Source organism: Halichoeres trimaculatus, unplaced genomic scaffold (assembly GCF_033239565.1).
Source record: "Halichoeres trimaculatus isolate MK-OKI-2021-1 unplaced genomic scaffold, fHalTri1.1 fHalTri1_scaffold_15, whole genome shotgun sequence".
Taxonomy (NCBI): domain Eukaryota; kingdom Metazoa; phylum Chordata; class Actinopteri; order Labriformes; family Labridae; genus Halichoeres; species Halichoeres trimaculatus.
Genome location: NW_027437193.1, coordinates 12,264,068 through 12,277,322, shown reverse-complemented (window position 1 = coordinate 12,277,322; position 13,255 = coordinate 12,264,068). Strand labels below are relative to the sequence as shown.

Below are 13,255 nucleotides of genomic sequence, written 5' to 3'. Positions count from 1 at the left end.
ACCCGAGAAAGGTTATCCTAAATGTTACGAGTGTGATGCATTTTGCAAAGATTGAAACACAATACAGCTTCTTTTCTTAAAGATGTTTATTTTTAAAGTGCTTATGCTTTTCTTAGGCCATGTTTCTTTACAATATTTTGTCAGTATGAAAGGCCTGAAATTTTTCAGGGTTTGTTCTCTCTGAAAATGTGATTGAAGTTAATTCTGCCCATTAAGGGCAGAGCTTTAGAGCCTGTGCCCACTAGTGGCATTTTTTTTTTTACATTGGCAGCACCTATAACACCAGTTATAACGGTATAGACTGGCCTTTACAGGTGCCTACTGTCTCCAAGTTATTGAAGTTGCTCAGTTAGATCCCTCAACATATAGGCCACAGCCATTGTTGGAACAAAGGATCTAAGGGTCACAATGCTGTCTTGATTTGAACTGGTTGGTAAGAAAGAAGTGACTTTGCTAAGTGCTGAGTGTGTATGCTTTTAGGACACCCTAGGGTGTTCTTTTGTGCTTGGGATACTGAGCTCTAAAAATGTCAACTGCATGGGGTTTGTATATAAACAGATGCTTCAGGAGCAAGAAAAAATCATAAAAAAAAGAATTGTGGACACAGTCCCTTGCATAGTAACTAACTAATGTATTTATTTTCAATTCAAGAAATCTCTAAGCCTTAAAGGCACTTAAAGCTCTCTTGCTTGAACAATTTTTTTCTTTAACTTTTCTTTCGATCTTTGAAACACTACAAAAAATGTCAGTCAATTTATTCCTTTTTAATTGTGACCATCAAACAATGCTCATTTCTCTCATTCTATTTCTGAACATTGTATTCATACAAATGGCACCTCTCTTTAAGCACCATACTTATGTCATGATCATTTTTTTCCCATCACCCTTCCAATGTGAAGCCTGTGTTTCCTGTTTGTGCTAACGTGCATACAGCTAAGTGCTCATGTGCTTGGTAATGGCAGTGTGTTACGAGACTGCTGATCACGCCGTCTGTTTCTGTTCCCTTTTTTTTATGGCTCTCCCACTGATCTGCTCATGGGTGATGTCATGGCGTCTGTCTGCCTGCCTATTTATGTGTTTTGCTGCTGTCAACAACCTATAAGTAGAAGTATTGCAGCTAAGAGTGAAATACTTATTTGAGAGGCGTGGCGTATTTTCTCAGGCAGATGCAATGATGGAGTCATGCTTTTGATTCAGATGAAGATATTTCCTTTTTGTTGAGCACAAGGTCACTGTGAAGCCCTCTCTTGAAGTGACATGTAAGTTCAGGCATACCATCCACTCTTTGCCCGAGTGGAAGCGTATTGCTTGGGGAAACAACTCTGTTCCCTTCTTCTTAAATACAAGATACTGGTGCCTCAAAAATCTCAGATGAAGCTCTTTTTTCAGGGTACTTAAGGAGACAAACATGCCCTGACTGTTCAGTTTAATCCAGGATTATTATGGTTTGAATCTGAGACACTGGTGTGTACTTGTGTCTTTGGATCATATTGTTATTATTGACTTTGCACAGACACATTGGGACTTTGCACATCCTAAAGCCTGTTCTGATCTGTCAGACAATTCAGTGTTTTTATTAGGATCAGCTGAACCAATCCACTTGCTTCAGGAGTATAAATTCAAAGTTTTCAAGACTTTAGAGAGCACCTGGTGGTATTTTGATCTTGTTAATTCAGGAAAACTGGGCAGTTTTTTATTTCAACTCATGGATGCCTTGAATCTCATTTAGGCCTTGTACACACGTAGCCGGATATTTTCAAAAACAAATATCCCCAACTCATTCATTTTTAGAAATACTTTTGTCCACACACCAGGCAAATCCACTGGTATGTGTGCCTCGAAACATGCGAAACCTATATTGGACAGTGTTCTTCAGACATGAAACCCATGCCATCATCAGAATAAACCCCGCCATTCAGCAGTGCGTTTAAGAACCAAAACCTCCGTATTCCAGTGTACATGAAACCATGAAACTGGAGTTTTCCAAAATCTTAACTTCTACCAGAGTTTTCAGTAAACATCGTTTAGTCAGGTTGCTTAGGTCAATATGTAGGATGAAGACGGAGATTCTTAAAACTATAGATTTTTGGAAACCTTATAACGTAACAAATCAGAAAACCAATGTTGCCATTTTTTTCTGAGATCGTTATGGCAGCCATCTTGGATCTTTAAATATGGCCTCTTTCAAAAACAAATTTCTCCATATCTTGTCTCCTATATGACCTAAATTCATGGTTTCAATGGTTAAATCTACATTTTTGGGGGCAAGGAATCCAATGGAGTTGACCTTCCTTCTAACTGAGGCGTTTATGGTTGTGTATTTTGCATCTTTACACAATAAAATGGTATTTTATGGTCATTTGGATATATATGTCGTCCAAACAATGTAATATTTCACTAACACTCTTCATCACATCTTACAGAAGCCATTTTTAAAGCTCCAAGATGGCTGCTATAACAACCTCAGAAAAAATGGCAACATTGGTTTTCTGATTTGTTACATTATAAGGTTTCCAAAATGTATAGTTTTACAAATCTCCGTCTTCATCCTACAAACTCATCTGGCTGTACTTAGTGTCCCTGACTAGTTGTTAGTGATGTAAAACTGTGGTTTCTTATGGAGAAACAGGCCTATGCAGTTTCTCAGTTACCTGGCTACATATAGATATGGCCTTAGTGGGCTCATAACATTCTCACATTATTTATAATTAGCACAATTCTTGTCTACTGCTAATGGTAATTCATAACCCAGCACCCGGCAGTAACCTGAGTCAAAGCGCCCTGAGGTAAAAAATATATTAATCACATGTCACAATGCTCCACTGAGCTAATGTTTGCTCTCAGAGAGTAATGGAATCAAAGCCTACAGCAAAAGTGGTCTGTTATGTAAGAGCCTCTGTTTGACTGTGAATATTAGTTTTAATTCAAAGAAATAAGCTTCGCCTACGAAAGTGTGTAAAATGCACCCCAAGGTCGAGGCCACTGAACCAGGCTAAAAGAGAAAGTTCTGCAGATTCACTTAGGTCACAGCCATGATCCGTCTCTGAGTTTGGTGAAGTGCACACTGGAACCAATTAAAGAGTCTTAAATTGCCTCAGACTGCGTTTTGTTTATCTCTTCTCTCATCCAAGCTGACGGAGGAACATTCATAAAAGATTTCAGGAAAATGTCCAAATCTTAACTCTAAATCTGATTTATTCTGACACGGTTATGCGGAACTTTTCAAGTACACACATTATGTATAGCCTACAGTAAAATGCAATGATTATCCTGAAATGAACCTTTTAAAATACATAAAATGACAAAAGCTTCACAAAACTCAAGGGAACAGACTCAATGAAATCAAATTAAACTCCATGAAACAGCAATGCTTGAATCAGGCTTGTTCCAATCCATATTTGTTCAACTTAAAAAAACATTCATCGGTGTTTTATGTTTGTTGGTCCAGTCTAATTAGAGAGCAGAAATCGTTTTAAATTGAACCAAACCAAGTGTTGTGCATGGAAATATGAGTGCGTCTACCCTAATTAGCCAAATTTGAGACCTCGCGCTGGGCTTGGCTTTGACGCCGTCACAAACAAGCCTGACACACACTTACAGAAGATTAATGCTCATATTGAATACAGATTGCACTCTCACACACACATATCCAGACATACGCACACACAGCTGCTGCTGTGGTTTCTCTCAGATATGGAAGATGATCCGTAGTCACGCAAGCAGGCTTCTCCTTGGGTGTAATGTTACAGCTGTGTTTTTACTCTCTCACCAGTAAGAAAACCTCAGACTGGTGCTGCATTAATGTCCCACGTCCACAGTGTCACAGTGAAAATGTTACCCACAGTGTGGTGCTGGAAAGGATCTGCAGTCTGAGTTTGTGGGAGTTGGCACACTGGATGTACCTGTGAGAAAACCAGAGTTATGTAAGATTGGACTCTGTGTGTGTGTGTGTGTGTTTGTGGATGCAGGTGTGTGTTTGTGCGCATTAATGTGCAGCTTTTTTTCCCTCAGTGATACGTCAGGCCAGAGGACAAACAACAGGCACATGACTCACTGCTGCAGAATCTTGATGGCAAAAAGGACGTAGGAGGCGCAGGTGCTAAAAATATTTGTTTATCCTTCCTTTGCAGGTGAGATATGACAAGAATAAGGGCAAAAAAACAACACAAATACCCTTACATGCTGCTTTCTGGAGTTTTGTCCACAAAGCCTTGCATTACATAACTTAAAGGTGCTCCCTGCACATATTTATTCCCTTAAACTAAATAATCAATGAGGAAAATCTATTTCTCAACAAACAAACATACAATATTAACTCTTTACAGAAGGTGTTGTGTCTTACACTCCACGCTGTACTCTCCAAAGAAGCTTTTACACACTCATTTGTAATCTTATAGAAAATGTTCATGGTACAGGCCCTTCTTAGCTTGGTAATATATATTTATATTTTCTATATCTTATTTTTTTCATATAGCAGTGCATTATTGTCTTATTAACCCCTTACTGCCTGAAATAATTAACAGTTATAAAAATACACTGTTTTATGTGTTTTTTCATTCTTACAGATGTTAAATTAAGTGGAGGTTTTAAATTTGAGTATAGCACACACAATACTTATAACTAAGATATATTGTATATAGACATGAGAAGTTCATCCCCAGACCAATATATTGCTGCATAGTGGATCTGATACAATCTTTGGTATGTGTAGATGTGAAGATGAATCAATCCGTAATAATTAGATACTAAGGTCATTTCAGCTGCATCAAGACCTGACAGGGTATGTCCTAAATTTGCGAGAACATGCATCAAGGGGTTAATGATGTGAATCAGAACTTTGTGCTAGCAGCAGGCTATCCTCTAGGCTTAACCACCAACTAATGGATACTTGGTTCATTTCTTCTTTCACAAAACTAACTTTAAATCAAAGAAGGTTTCAATGGAAAGTGTAAAAGAGAAAAACGAAGAAGAAGAAGAAACATCTCGATTATGTTTTTCGTGTGTTTCTAATTAACGTAGCACAGCAGCAGTGTCTTATTTGGAAGCAGCACATTTCTTTCACAAGATTTCGTCTTCTCTCCTTCCAGATGCTGCTACAGGAGTTGGTAAACACCAACACAACCAAAATCTTGGCTGATTAAAATCACATGTGTCACTGCTTTTTAACACAACTCTTTGACCTTCCTTAGTCACCGTTTACTGGAAGCTTATTTTCAACAGTAGGATGTTTGGGCTTATCTCAGTGCCTACAACTTTTTTTTTTGAAAAAAGAAGACAAAAATGTTTGCTACAAATTTACTACAGTTAATGATTTGTTTTGGTCAACTTTGAACCCATTAATGAGGAGTTATCACCCAACAATAGATGTTGGTATTCATCTTAAAACTTTAATCAATATGGAACAAACATGTTTCATAAAGAGTTCAGATAGACAAGGGTGTCCCCCAAAGTTCTGCCCCCCTCCCCTGAAACAGATATTGCTCTGAATTTAAATACAGAGAAAAAACTGACGTGTGTTCAGTGCAGCCATTAAAAACATCGTAGGGAAACAACAGATGCCACTGAATAATTAAAATAAACCTTTTAAATTTGTAGCAAAATAGGTAAAATAGTTGGCAAGAATCAGGAAGAACGCAGAGTGTCATAACATATGGTTCCCATCTTCTCTTCTGTCAGTTTGAGCCTCTAACCCCAGGGAGGCGCTGTAGAGTCCATCATGCAGCTAAAAAAAACTATTTAAAAAGCCATTCACCCCACTAAATGAAGAGTTTGCTCATTGCAGCTTAAAAGGTATTAACCAGGAAAAGGTTGTCATAGGAGAGCTAAACTTTAAAAGGATAGTATGGAACAGGCGACAGCATTTATTAATCATGCGTTTGGACAATCCACTGCACTCTGGAAAAGATGTGTTCATTTTGTAACTTTCCACAAGCTTACTACCAATTACTACCAAACTGTACATAGTTTTTGTTATGTTTTTGAGACTCGTGGTGAGAATTAAAGAAAAAAGTCATTCATCCACAGGGGGATTAACAATTTCAACCTCACAAAAAGACTGAAATCAAAGACACGTGACATGACATGAACAGTTTTTAATTTAGTGTCATTTAGTTGTTCTGTTTGTCTGCTTTACTGATTACATAAATGTGTTTGTACCATCATTATGTATCTGTAGAGCCAGAGACAAATTTCCACCTCAGTACGTCACAGGCATGTTCTGAAGACGTCGCAGAGCCGCCCATTAATGTACCCTGTGTATGCCAGCAATAATAATGTGCATAAAAATGAATTCATCTTAACAGCAGGTGGATTCTTGATTTAAATCTAAATTGAGGTTTATAACAAACCATAGCCCAAAATGTGTATAAACCATCTCCATTATGCCTATCCTCTAATATGTTAACACAACTGTAGCTTTGTGTAACATCCTGAAAAATTAGGTATCAATAATATATGACCCAATCAACTGTTTGTATTCTGCGTGAAGTTTGCTCACCATTTGCTCTCCTTCTGCTGGCTCTCTTCACCCTTTCTTCACATTTTTATGAATGGATTGTGTTGTCTCTGAGGGAGGCATGACGCTGTTGCATCAATCATTTGGAGCTATTTATTGGCAGTTGAATCCAGATACCTCAGAGATGGGCTTTACATTATGTTAAGATAAAGATTCAAGAGTTATCGTCATATATTTAACCAAGCATAATGAATTCATGATGATGTAAATTCCAGGGTGTCATGAAGTATCATGTTGTAGAGCATAAACAGAAATGGGCTCAAGCTATGAAAGTAGTTGAATACAATTTAGTACCACGCACCATCCCAACATACCTGTATCAGTACAAAGTGTGTGGTTGAGGGGAATTTTGTCTCCAGGCAACGCAGGCGTCTGAAGTAAACAACAATAAATACTACTTATTGGTTATTTGCAGTTATCTCTAATTATGACAACGAAGTAAGAAAACCTCAGATCCCTTCGTGACAGTGATGCATGAGTATTCCAGTCTTCGGTCGTTCCCATGACACAGACAAATGTTTATAAATGTGTTGTGACTCAGTAGTTCCCACATTTGCTGTGACGCAGTTCTCCCTAGCAACAGTTACTCTGTGAATTTGTGTATTTGACTCATCGTTTCACAAACCCACGCTTACTTCCCATCACCATTTCCTTTTGGGGAATCCCAACGGTGGCTGGTCTGATGTCTTGATGCTGAGAAAAGCTGCGGTTGACTCAAAGGAGGTCAACGTTTGAAGGGCTGATTAGTGAGTGGACAGTTTGCATATACAAGCTAATTTTAATCTGTGATGCACTTAAGGGTTCAATGATTCCTCCTGCACCATGTGTCATGGGATCAAAAGCTGTAGTTAAAAAGGATTTAGGTCCTTTTCTTGACGAGAGGTACCAATGATGCAAAAAACATGCACTCTATCAAACAGAAGTCACTAAATCATTGCATGCTGGCTCTCTGCTTAAAAAAATTAGCGGTTTAGTGTGGCACTGGTTTTTCATATATCATTGTTAGTATCGTTTCACTGTGAAAACAAGGCCCTATGATCAGGCGTCTTAGGATTACTAGTGAGGTTGGAAAAGTGGACAGAAAAAGTCCTGCCACAGAAATGTGCTCATCAAGTTTTTAAGTTTCAGTAACTTGATAAATGACTGCAATATGCAACTACGTACTTAAATATTTAGTTGTTCAAATAAAGAACGCATCTATGTTTAATACCAAGGATGTATTTTGCAGTTTGTATTTACTGGGCTTCTGTAGAAACATGGTCATGCAACATGCCAGACAGACGGCTCACTCTTGCACACTGACAGCAGGTTCAAGGCAGGATATTTACACCCCAGTTACACCTACTTTGCAAAGTGTAAAGCACAGAGGCTGAATTGTCAGGCCAAGTTGTGCCGCTTCTGATCTGCCCTCTGAGGTAGTGACATAGGCAGAATAAGAAGAAGACCGCAGGGATGTTTAACTGCTGAGCTGGCAGGGCGGGACAGCACTGTGTGTGTGTGCATGCTCCCGCTTTGTGTATAAACACTCTGCCTCTTGCGCTTCAGTGATGCCATACCGCAATGTTAAATCCCTCACTGGGACACCCATATTACGTCGTTGCGGGATCACATGTGAAGGAGGTTAATGAAAGGGAGCCAGCTCCCGCTGTTGATCCGTGGTTCCAAGGTAACGAAAACACATGAACACAAACAATGATTTGAATGCACCACATGACTTAAGAGGCGTCTTCCCGGAACCTTTGTGCAGTCTGATGTGGAGAGTTTTACTGGAAAAACTCTGCTCCTGTGATCTTTTAGTAACACCAAACCAACAGAAGCAGATTTCCTCCATCAGGGGCTTTACAGCCAGACGTTTACATTCAGAGAGGATGTGTGGGTGCATTTATGTGAGTTTTGTGCTTCCTCTGCTTTGACTGGAGGTTCACCTGATTACATTCTTTAAGAAGTGGCCTTGATGGACCTTTGTGGAAGAAGTCTTTAGGGCTCTTAAGAGTGGTAAAAAAATTGGTTTCCTTGGAAAACAGCTTGTTCAGACATTGATTTACAGCACTCTGGCCAACACAAAGAATGCACAAATCATTAACATCAAATATATGTCCTCTTCAGCGTTGAATGCAACGCATGATGTACTCCGTTGATGTTTCTAGAGGGCCTAACTCCGGTTCCTGCTGAACTGAGCCAGTGCTTGTTAAACATCAAACTGTTATCAGCTCAGTAGGCACAGGAGGTTGAGCCCAGGTACCTGCACCACCACACTCCCACCACTAGGGGAATCAGAGAACAGGTATACCCCACAGGAAGTCAGACAGCAAGGACAAATATGTTCATTTGATGTAATGGTTTAAATAAGCAAACAAAATATTAAATTAAGAATAAATAAATGAAGAAATATAAACACAAGAAAACATAAAAAGCAAACAAACACACACAAAAAAATCCTAAAAAAATTAAAGGGCCAGTTCACAAAGTGCTAGATGTGTAGATGTCTTTTTGTAGTGTTGGTACTTTTTCTGAGTTTTAAACTTGTACATAAACAGAGATCAAGAAAATATACAAATTTAAATTAAACAAAATAAATTGTTCAACAGAGTTTGGGCACATACTGTTCGGTGATTTAAATCAAGGAATAACACTTTTGTATGGAAAGACTTGTCAGACACACTCACACTTTAATATTTCAACTACTCGGATGGAAATATCAAAGCTGCAATTGTACCAACACTAAGAAAAAAAGTGCCCAATTTCCAAAGCAACTTAACATCAGTTCAATTTTATATGGTGACTGCTGTCAAAATGATCCCCTGATGATCCTCTATTTTTAAGCTGATTGATTCCCCAGCTGTCAGACAAATTATCCTGCTGTATTAAAATCTTGATTCTGTTTAATCAAAATCCCATGAGACCTTTCCACAGTATCAACATAAGAAATTGATTAGTGATGTTAGATTTGGAAAAAATGATGGTTACTTTGTATGAATATTAAAAGCAGCCCAGTTAGATTCTGGGCCTTAACCATCTTTGATAGGAAAAAGTGGAGCAACATCCTGTCAACAGCAGTTGCAAAGCTAGTAAGCAGCTTCTTCTCACCTTGTTGGGATTAATTTGCCTTACCACCCATTAACAATACATAATGCTTTTTACAATAGCTCCATTTAAACAGCACATTTTCACACATACAATTAAAAAGACTCCACACAATTAAACAAGTCATCTAAAATATATAAAGAGAATCAATACGCTCACAGCATAAAGTCAGTGTAGAAACCAACTAAGTAAGGGTATGAAATGTCTAAAAAATTGTGAAATATTTAACTTGTATTACACAGCACATTCTAAAATACCCAAACAGCATTAATGGCATAAGACACAGAGGTGCAAAACACTTCTTTGTGCCAAGTTAGGTCATCTTCTATTTAAAAGAGTCCCTTATTTTAGACATACATGGGTAACTGCATGTTTACTCACTCACACAGATACACACACACAATCAGTGCTTGGCTTTCGTGACCACCCAGACAGTAAATGAGCTCAAGAATCACAATTACATTGCTACTTGTTCTCCCTGATGGGACATTTCCTGTACTTCCTTCCTGTATGAGTAAGCTGTCCCCTTCCTGCTGCCTGCCCTCCGCTCTTACCCATCTCTCTCATGTTTCAGGGTCCTTGACTTGAAAAGGGCAAGGCCAACGAGAAAAGAAAAAGCAGGCCTGAAAGTCTTCTGGGCTATAGTGCTGTTAACACATAATCAATGTTACTTTGACATCAGTGGTTTTCTAGGAAATGCTGTACTTTTCTGATGCATTTCAGCAGCACAACTGCAGAGCTGCAATCATAGCCATACAATTTAAAATGTTTTTAGTGGAGCTGTGGAGAATATGGGGATGATAAACCACTAATTGCGACAACATCATCAAACAGAACTTTGCAAAAAAGCGATACATGATTCAGGGAAATGTTTTTTTGTTTTGTTTTTAAATGTCAGATGTTATTGAAAGGTGGAGAGGTTTGTGAGGAGCGGAACTTAGCCACTGTGAACACAGGCTTTCACTGAACTGTTCACGGAGCGAGCTAAGTCCTGACCCTCAGTCAAACTGGAAACAAACACATACTGAAGACATTAATAATACTCTATCACCATGTTCTCTAACGTTTGTGCTAGTGCTGTCTTCTGAGCGTAAGCTAAGAGGACAAATACCACTCTTGTGTCTGTGTGTTTAGCTAGCATGAGCAACCAGTAAAACACTCAGTGGAACTAGAATAAGGAAAAGAGTTAGCTGGGCTGCTAATTCTGCATCTTAAGCTGCATCTCAGCTGGTCTTTGTCTCAAAAACAAAAAAAATGTAGCTGAAAAAACTGAGTATTTGTAAAGCTAGTTACAAAGATGTCTGAGAGTTAGCTAGCTTACAGCAGCTAGCTAAGCAAGAAGCTAACCTAGCACAGGACTCCTCTGCCCTGTCAACATTTTTTTTTTTCAATATTTCTGGAAAGCACAAGCTAGCCTGCTTTTTTATTTAACCAAAGCTAGGCTAATTAGCTGCTATCTTTTACAGGAAAAGTGTATTTCCCAAAATAATGCACTATCTCTGTAAAACAAAATAACATTACGAGGCAGATGTGATGTAAGGGATATCTTCAGGAGGTTTGACTTCTGTCAAGAGGGATTTCTGCCAAGTAGCCGTCAGGTGTGGCAGGCTGGTGTGAGTTTCAGCTGTAGCTGGTTGGAAATCCCTGGCAATGTGATTTACATTACATCACAATCAAATCACTCTGCCAGGAATCCCTCCAGCTAAACCAACTTTTCAAAGTCCTGTTGGGAAAGAAAGAAAAAGAGGACAAGGGGGTGACAAGGGAGGGAAAACTGCAAAAATATCCATACTGCGGTGAGGAGAGCAAGAGGGTGCAGACTCTCTGCAGGTGTCTATCTGTGAACACATCAGTGTGGCACGACACATTTACTCCTTCGTCACTGTGTTATTACTGGAAACACACACAGACACACACACACACACACACAGACACACACATGCTTGTGAGAAGAAATGGCATTTTTCACTGACACACCTGAACAAACAGAGGCGTGTTTTTAATTCTATAGACTGTCATTGATTTTAGACGTGTACAGGTGTGTTTCTGAGGCTGTCAGTGTTTGAGATCTGAAGGTTACACATTTTAGTGCCCCAAAAACCACCAAAATAGCTGAAGTACTCCTGAAGTAAACATTAAAAATTTAACATCAACTCAACTAATATGTACTTTTTAAAATGACTATTTGATATTTTACTCTAAACAGCAAAGAATTATGGGAAAATAGACAGTAACGATACTTTAAACAAAGATATAATCAGTGCATTTACATGCAGCTTAAGAAATTGGACTATGTGCTTAGTCAGCACAAGATCAAACGATTAAGATGCATGTAAACAGCTTAGTCAGACCAAGCATAGACTATGTACAGCTCGATTGTCACACCTAGAAAATGCAACTGTTATCGGACTGTGGTTGGATTCAGCGGGCTTGGTATGTCTCAGTACACCATGGCGTTGGAAGAGGAAGAAAATGAACACAAGAAATGGGGTCGCTGTGCTCTAACACAACAAACACCATGCAATCTTGATACCTTATATAGTATGTCAGAAACATACTGGCACCTTGTTGCCAGTAACTAATGTTTTTCCTGTTTCTTTTAAATAACTTGAAAGCAGCAATTCTCCCAAAAAAATAAAATAAATAGCACAAAGATTTTGCTGCACTTCTGTCTCGCCTGTCATCCAGTTACCTGCACAGGTGATGTAACTCCTTGTGTAAGGCCCTACTTTTTGGCTCTCAGCTACAGATCTGGTTTCATTCACCCTTAATCAGCTTAAGTAAGTTTCATTTTAATATTTTCAAACTGTTGCTACATTAAAATGTGCAGAATATTTCATGCAGGTGAACCTCTTTCAAACAGCATTTGGAGCACATAAGAGAAAAAGAAAGAAGAAAAAAGTGCCAGAGCAGTAATACCAAAACGGCAATTAAGCAAAAAAAGCAACCATTACTGTGAATGGCATTCAAGTAATTATACACCTTTAAGCAAGCAGCTCTCTGTCTCTTTATAGAGGATTTTAAACAGACTACCTTCATGCTCAGTTATAATTGAACAAAAATAATCTTGGGCAAAAGTGAACACGATGAGTGGAAAAATGTGCCTGTGGGAAAACACTGACTTGTTTCTTCATTTTTATCCAAGAGAGTACAGAGGTGCGTGCTTCTGCTTTTGTAAATATTTATCAGAACATGGTGTTTGATAAAACAGAAAACGTGAGACCAGTCCAGAGTAAACAGTTGCATCCCTCGCCTCCTACAACTTAAATGTTTCAGCTGCTTGAGATTGCTTTGAGAACAGATCCATTCTTCCACATGGAGAGTGCGATGGGTGGTTTGTGTAGGTGAATGTGAATATTCAATATGAGTATTGATATTTAAATCACTTTTGAAACCAGTGCATTTAAAGAAATCATATCTCTAATAAAAGCTTTACTGTATTTATTGTGTAATCATTACTGGATTTGGCTTGATGCTTTGGAAATACCCATGTCATCTTTTTCTATGAATCATATAAGCTATTAGTTTGATTCTACCAAGAAACTTAATCTGATGTCATTTCCTTTTTTTGTCTTTCACTTCAACAATTTAAAATCCACCAAATGTGATGGATGTAAAACAGTTCCAAGAAAAAATTAAAGTGGAAAGATGATTAAA

General features: G+C 38.4%; 1 long non-coding RNA gene across 1 annotated transcript in view; it reads left to right on the top strand.

The window, feature by feature from the left end:
- Positions 1-13,255, top strand: part of LOC141804066 (uncharacterized) — a 47,685-nt gene that overhangs the window by 738 nt on the left and 33,692 nt on the right. The gene's annotated exons all lie outside the window — the stretch shown is intronic.